Here is a 6,421-nt window from a genome sequence, read left to right as displayed (position 1 = left end):
TCCACCACCATATGGGACTGGTAGACATGATGATGGAGCAGAAAGAGTAGCAAAACTGGATGTCCCTGATTTTTATGGAGACAATAATCCAGAATTGTACCTTGACTGGATTCACAGTTTAGATACATTCTTCAGATGGTACGGGTTGACTGAGGCTCGAAAGATCCTATTTGCAGAGGCCAAACTGAAAGGCACGGCTCGAGTCTGGTGGATCAAGCAACAACAACAGAACCGAACCCGAGGCATCGGGTTGGTCACTACTTGGGCTGAAATGTATGAAGTCATGAATCGGCGATTCTTGCCTTCTGATTACAAGCAACGCATGCATCTCAGGTTTGCACAGTTGAAACAAGAGAATTTGACCGTTGAAGAGTATGTTGCTAGATTTTATTATTTGGCCACTCGTTCTGACTTTGAGTGGGATGAAGAAGTCTTAGTGGCCCAATTTCGCAATGGTTTGCACCCTCAACTTAGTGCTGCCCTTGCATCTAGTCGACTACCTACAATGGAAGACGCCGTACAAGTGGCATATCAGGTTGAGGAAAGTCTGAAACGCCCATACAACCGGAGAAATTTTGCAGATACTTTTTCTCGAGGTACTAGTTCCGTTTGGCAACAGTCTCCTACCCAAGAGAGGTCATCTAGCAAGCCACAGGCAAGTGCTACATCTATGGCTTCTTCACGACCTAGTCGGCCGTATTCTCCACCTCGACATGTTTCTGAAATGTCATCTTCACGGCCTACTCGCCCATATTCACCCCCTCGGCGTGGTTCAGATAAACCTTCTGATTCTTCAAAATTCACAGTTCGGTGCTACTCATGCAATGGATTTGGACATATCAGTGCCCAATGTCCTAGCCGTTTGGTTGCTTTTATTGATAAGGAATCTCCTCTGCCATATATTCCCGAAGAGCAACTTGGTTCTGACACAGTTGATTTAAGAGAAGAGCGTGCAACAGGTGAAGTCAATGACACTCTTAGTGACGATGACCAACATCCCTTTTATGTCATTCGTCATGTGTTGACCACTCAAAAGGCCACTGAAAATGAAGATTGGCGCCGCAGTAGTATTTTTCAGACTCGTGTGAAGTGCAATGATCAGTTACTAACCTTGGTCATTGATGGAGGCAGTTGCACTAATGTTGTCTCTGAAGACGCTGTTCGTAAGCTGGGATTGAATACAGAACCACATCCTAATCCTTACAAGGTTGCTTGGGTGAACAACACTAATCTCAAAATCACAGATAAGTGCTTGGTCACATATTCTATTGATGGATTTAAGGATACAGTCCAATGTGATGTCCTCCCTCTGAAGGTGTGCCATATCCTTCTTGGTCGACCTTGGTTGTTTGATAAGAAAGTACAGCATTGTGGCTATGCCAATACCTATGCCTTCAAGCATGCCAACAAGACTATGAAGTTTCATCCTGCCAAAGATCTCCCTGAAATTAAGCTCAAGAAGATGGTGGGATCATTCCTCATTCAGCGTATTCCTTCAGACGGTCTCCTCGGTCCTTTCCCTAACTCGACGGAGTCGAGTTCTTTTCAGAGGAGGAGAGTTGATGCAGATACGGCTGCCCTTTCTTGGTTGGACCAGCATGATCGGCTTTGGAAGCCAAGAGCCAAGAAGAACCGGTCCAGCCTAGGGTTTTGGTCCAACAAGGGTTGGAAATAAAATTAGTAGTTTACCTAGTATTTTATTTCATGCTTTTAATTTCCAGACTTGAACGTAGGAGTAGGATTTATTTCCTTGCTTTGGTTTCCTTTTTATAGTTGTTTCCTAATTTAGGCTAGTTTCCATTCTAGTTAAGTTTCTAATTTCATGTTCCTATTTTCCTATATATTGGTTGTAATCGACTGAAGATTTAGAGAGCAATTTGATTATTGAATGAATGTGTGAGTGTGATCTCCTTTTCCCCATCTCTACTCTGATTTCCCCTCCCTTCCCTAAGGGTTCTCCATCACTGCCTTGACAACTATGAGAACATTAGCATAGACAGATCAATCCAAGCTTCACACCGCAAGGTGTAAATTGGATCAAACATCAATCCTTTTCCTTGATCAAACACAAGAGGTTCTTCAACAGAGAAGAGAGCAACTACTTTATTTACCAAATTTGTGCACAATGCTAGCCCCACTCCCCCCTTATAACCTTAATTGGAAAACTCAAAAATACACTAAAAAAAAACTAAAATGGAAGGACCCAGCACAATCCTTGACTGATTGGAAAACTTAAACTGACTAGGAAACTAAAATAACTAAGAAAATAGACTCAAAACATGGCTGAACTTATAGACTCCTAATCTAGCCTAACTAAAACACTTAGTAGCAAGTAAATAAAGAAACGACACATTAACTTAACTACTACCGCATTGCCTAGCCTATACCTATATTAAAGGCCCATTAAAGTGGCCCATTATAAAGAAAACTCATGGAACTAAAGGTCCAACACATGTAGAACACATCCCAAAGCTTAATTCTGAAAAAAAATAAGCCCATAAGGTGATTTAACTGCATCACCACAGACAGGATCTTGTACACGACCAAATCACCTTTATGGGCTTATTTTTTGAGAAATACAGAATCACAAGCAAATATTTGGAGATAGCAGTACAGCTGTGATTTCACATACATTCTATCACCAATCGATTTCAGAGACAGAACTTGAATACAACTTCAAATGATCTCAACAGATCAGCAAATCTCGAAATCAACTTCACACACTCAAAAATCGACCAAAGAAACAGAAAATAGAAAGTATAGAAGATAGGTATAAGATAACTAGATTGAGTATCTCACTCACTCCCGGGCCTCTCACCCATAGGTATCTCACCCTCTCAAGGCACCTCACCTTTCAACTGAGTCACACAGTTTCATGAAGAAAACTTTAATTGTTCATTATCTCAAACTGTCTTCAGCTAATGTCCATTACAAATATATTTAAGGAAAACCCAAAAAATTCCTAACCAGTCTAGGAAATCAAATCATAACCAACCTTCTAATTTCAGAATTACATATAGGTTAACTAATAAAACCAAAACAAAAACAAATCCCAATAGAAACCAACCTAATTATAACAGCTATAGGAGTCCTCATATTGGCGATTGAGTCTTCAATTCGTATTCAACAGCTGGATGTGGGGCCCACCTGATCACAAAATATTCTCCTAATCAATATCTGCTCAATTCTGGAAAATAACCCCCTTCATGACAGGCTGGCTGATAGCTAATGACAGTCTCCAAAAACTAATCAATAGCCTCATAATGTGCTGGAAAACTGCTCAATATAATAGGAAATAGGACAGAAAATATCTCCTTAAATAACTGCGATCTTGTACTTTAATTCTGGAAATAGATCCCCTTTTATGGGCAAAAATAAATGGATAAGAATAAACCCAGAATTAACAAGGTACATGGACATGCTAGTCGATCTACGCCAGCTCTCCCCATCTTTAAAAAACTCATCCACGAGTTTGGTAGAAATGTCAAATCAGACTAGCACGATCAGCCTTCAATGGGAAGTAGATTTCAGCAAACGTTAATCTTATCTACCACCCCTCCTTTGCTCTAATACCAAATAATGTCAGACGAGGACGTGAAAGCACTATTTAAGAACTCAGTGAGATATCGCTATTTGAAAATGGTGAGACGAGATGAGGCAATACGTAAAAAGTGCAATATCTCGGTTGAGATCTCAGTGAATATCTCAATCTCGACTCGTCCCAAGACCAAATCACATGGGGTATATACATAATTTCAACCCTCAACTCGCCCCACCTCGACATATCTTGCCTATCTTGCCTTGCTGTGAAGAAAAATGAACTTCTCGTGGATTTTCTTGTCAAATTTCTCCTCTACAGTGTAGATTAACAACTTCAACACTTGGAGGTTGAAGATTATCACTTCATCATCAACCTTTAGAGATCCTTTTCTTCTTGAGAGCAGCTTTAGGTAAAAATAAATTCTCAAAACCATTCTTTTTATAGATATTAGGGGCGAGATCGAGATCTTAAACCTTGCACGAAAGGCCCAACTCCAAGCAGGAACCTTCTAACTTCAGAATTATTTATAACTTAACTAATAAAACCAAAACATAAACAAATCCCAATAGAAACCTACCTAACTATAACAGCTGTAGGAGTCCTCCATGTATTGGCAATTGAGTCTTCAATTTGTATTCACCAGCTGGCTGTGGGCTCACTTGATCATAAAATATCCTCCCAATAAATATCTGTTCAATTCTGGAAAATGACCCCTTCATGACAGGCTGGGCAATAGGTAATGAGAGTCCAAAAACTAATCAATCACCTCATAATGTGTTGGAAAACTGCTAGATATAATAGGAAATAGGACAGGAAATATCTCCTTAAATAACTGTGATCTCCTACTTTAGTTCTGAAAATAAACCCCCTTTTATGCCGCTGGACAATACCTCTCTTTGGGGCAAAAATCAATGGGTTTGAAAAAACCCAGATTTTGGACCAGATACATGCTAGTCGATCTGTATCACATCTGGCGCAGGAAATTAAATTAATTATCCATAGTTCACATCCATAATGAAATCTGACGTAGTTAGCTACTATTTTGACATGTAATGCTCTACTTCTGGACTGGACAATTCTAAAATTCTAGTCCATCACAATCCTTGAGGAACAAAAAGCTTGTGAGGATCTCTAGTCATCATTGTCTAGTATGAACAGCCACCTGAAGCATATTTCAAATTCAGTGTTCAGCGTACAAATCTGGCTTTCTTTGACATTGCAGTCCAACTTCTCGCATTTAATGGACATCAGAAGGCAATAAAAGCAGAAGAGATTAAAATAACAAGAACTGCAAGCAAAGCATAAAAAAAATGGGTGTTGCGAGATCAGCTACCACATCCAAGTCATCCTGCTCCAGCTTTCTACCTTCACAGTACAGTACAGTTCAACATCAAGGTATTGTACCAAAGAAGTATATTATAGGTAATTTGTGAAACTGAGTTTCTCTTGAATTAGCATCCATAGCCACTACCTGGTGAAGGGAAAGCCAGAAGCCAAAAGATAGACACCACTATATAGATATCATGGTGGACAAGAATGTAAGCAAACCACAGGTAAAAACTAGCTTGAAAAGAAAATGTGAATGGATGGGTGTACATCAGTGAGAGAATACTTGCCTATGTAAGCAGAGACTTCAAACGAGATATACTCAATCCATTGTGACGTGGCATGACCCCCCCTCCGAATATTCAGGATCCCATCAACTCATGCAGGAAGAACTTGTTCATTTTGAAGGTGGCTGGACTATCTCGACCAGTGAATATAGTATAGAAGAACTAAAAACCATATTAACAATAAATATATGGAGCAAGACAAGAAACCTACAGAATACAAACCATTAACTAAATAGGGGAGATCTGAAGGAATATCTAGGTGATTATATCCAGATTTATCCAGCAACTCTTGGATGCCCATATCCAATCTCGAAGTGGATGCCCATGTCCAAACTTGAAGCACCACGATAGCAACAATCTCAAAACCATTACAATGATTAAGATCCACAAAAGCTCTTAATATCGGTCAGTCAGTCTTAAATATTGCCCTGCTCTATTTGTAGCCAATCGAATCCAAGTGACCACTTATTTCCTTTCAACATCAAAAGATAATTAAGCCTCAAATCCACTCTCCAATGGACAAATAATAAAAATGAAGCGCAAATTTCAACCAAAACCAGAACTTTTCTTGCTCAAATCAGATATTTGTAAGCTCAGACCTTGGCATATCCATGCATATTTTGGGCATTAATTCACAGCTACAGTTGCCAATTTAAAGACTGGCTTAATAGTGTATAGTATCAAATCCAAAGTCATAGAAACAACTGTAAAAGATACCAAGTTGACATTCAAGACTTGTAGTTACCAAGTTAGCAACATTTTAATCCTCAAGGAACTTGAAATTCAACAGGTAAGATCAGTGCATCCTAGTCCATAGCAATGGAGATCATTAAAGAAGCAACGAACAGCAGATGCTTGTGAAATTGCCCATTATCTTCAATCACAGCTGGGGATTGTGAAGCGGCACATTATTTAATACCTAAGTGATAAGACTACTACAAAAAGCCCACCACCAATTCTGCTCCATATCTTCAGAGGCCACACAAAAGCAATGACTATCAAAAAGCACTTCATATGCAAGAACTCCAATAAGGGGCAATTCACTGACCATTACTCAGCAACCCTTACTGCAAATTTCCAGACCATCAATCATACCAAAAGTGCGCCACAATATGACTCAGTGACAGTCATAAAAAGATATACTCAAATAATCAACAACAGCCACTCCACCAATAATAGAAACCTGAAGATCCTCAAAGCAAAGTCTTTGGCACTTAAAGACACTTCATGATAAACATATTCGATACTTCACGCCATCCCACATACA

This window comes from Macadamia integrifolia, chromosome 9 (assembly GCF_013358625.1).
Source record: "Macadamia integrifolia cultivar HAES 741 chromosome 9, SCU_Mint_v3, whole genome shotgun sequence".
Classification (NCBI taxonomy): domain Eukaryota; kingdom Viridiplantae; phylum Streptophyta; class Magnoliopsida; order Proteales; family Proteaceae; genus Macadamia; species Macadamia integrifolia.
This window is presented reverse-complemented; position numbering follows the sequence as displayed.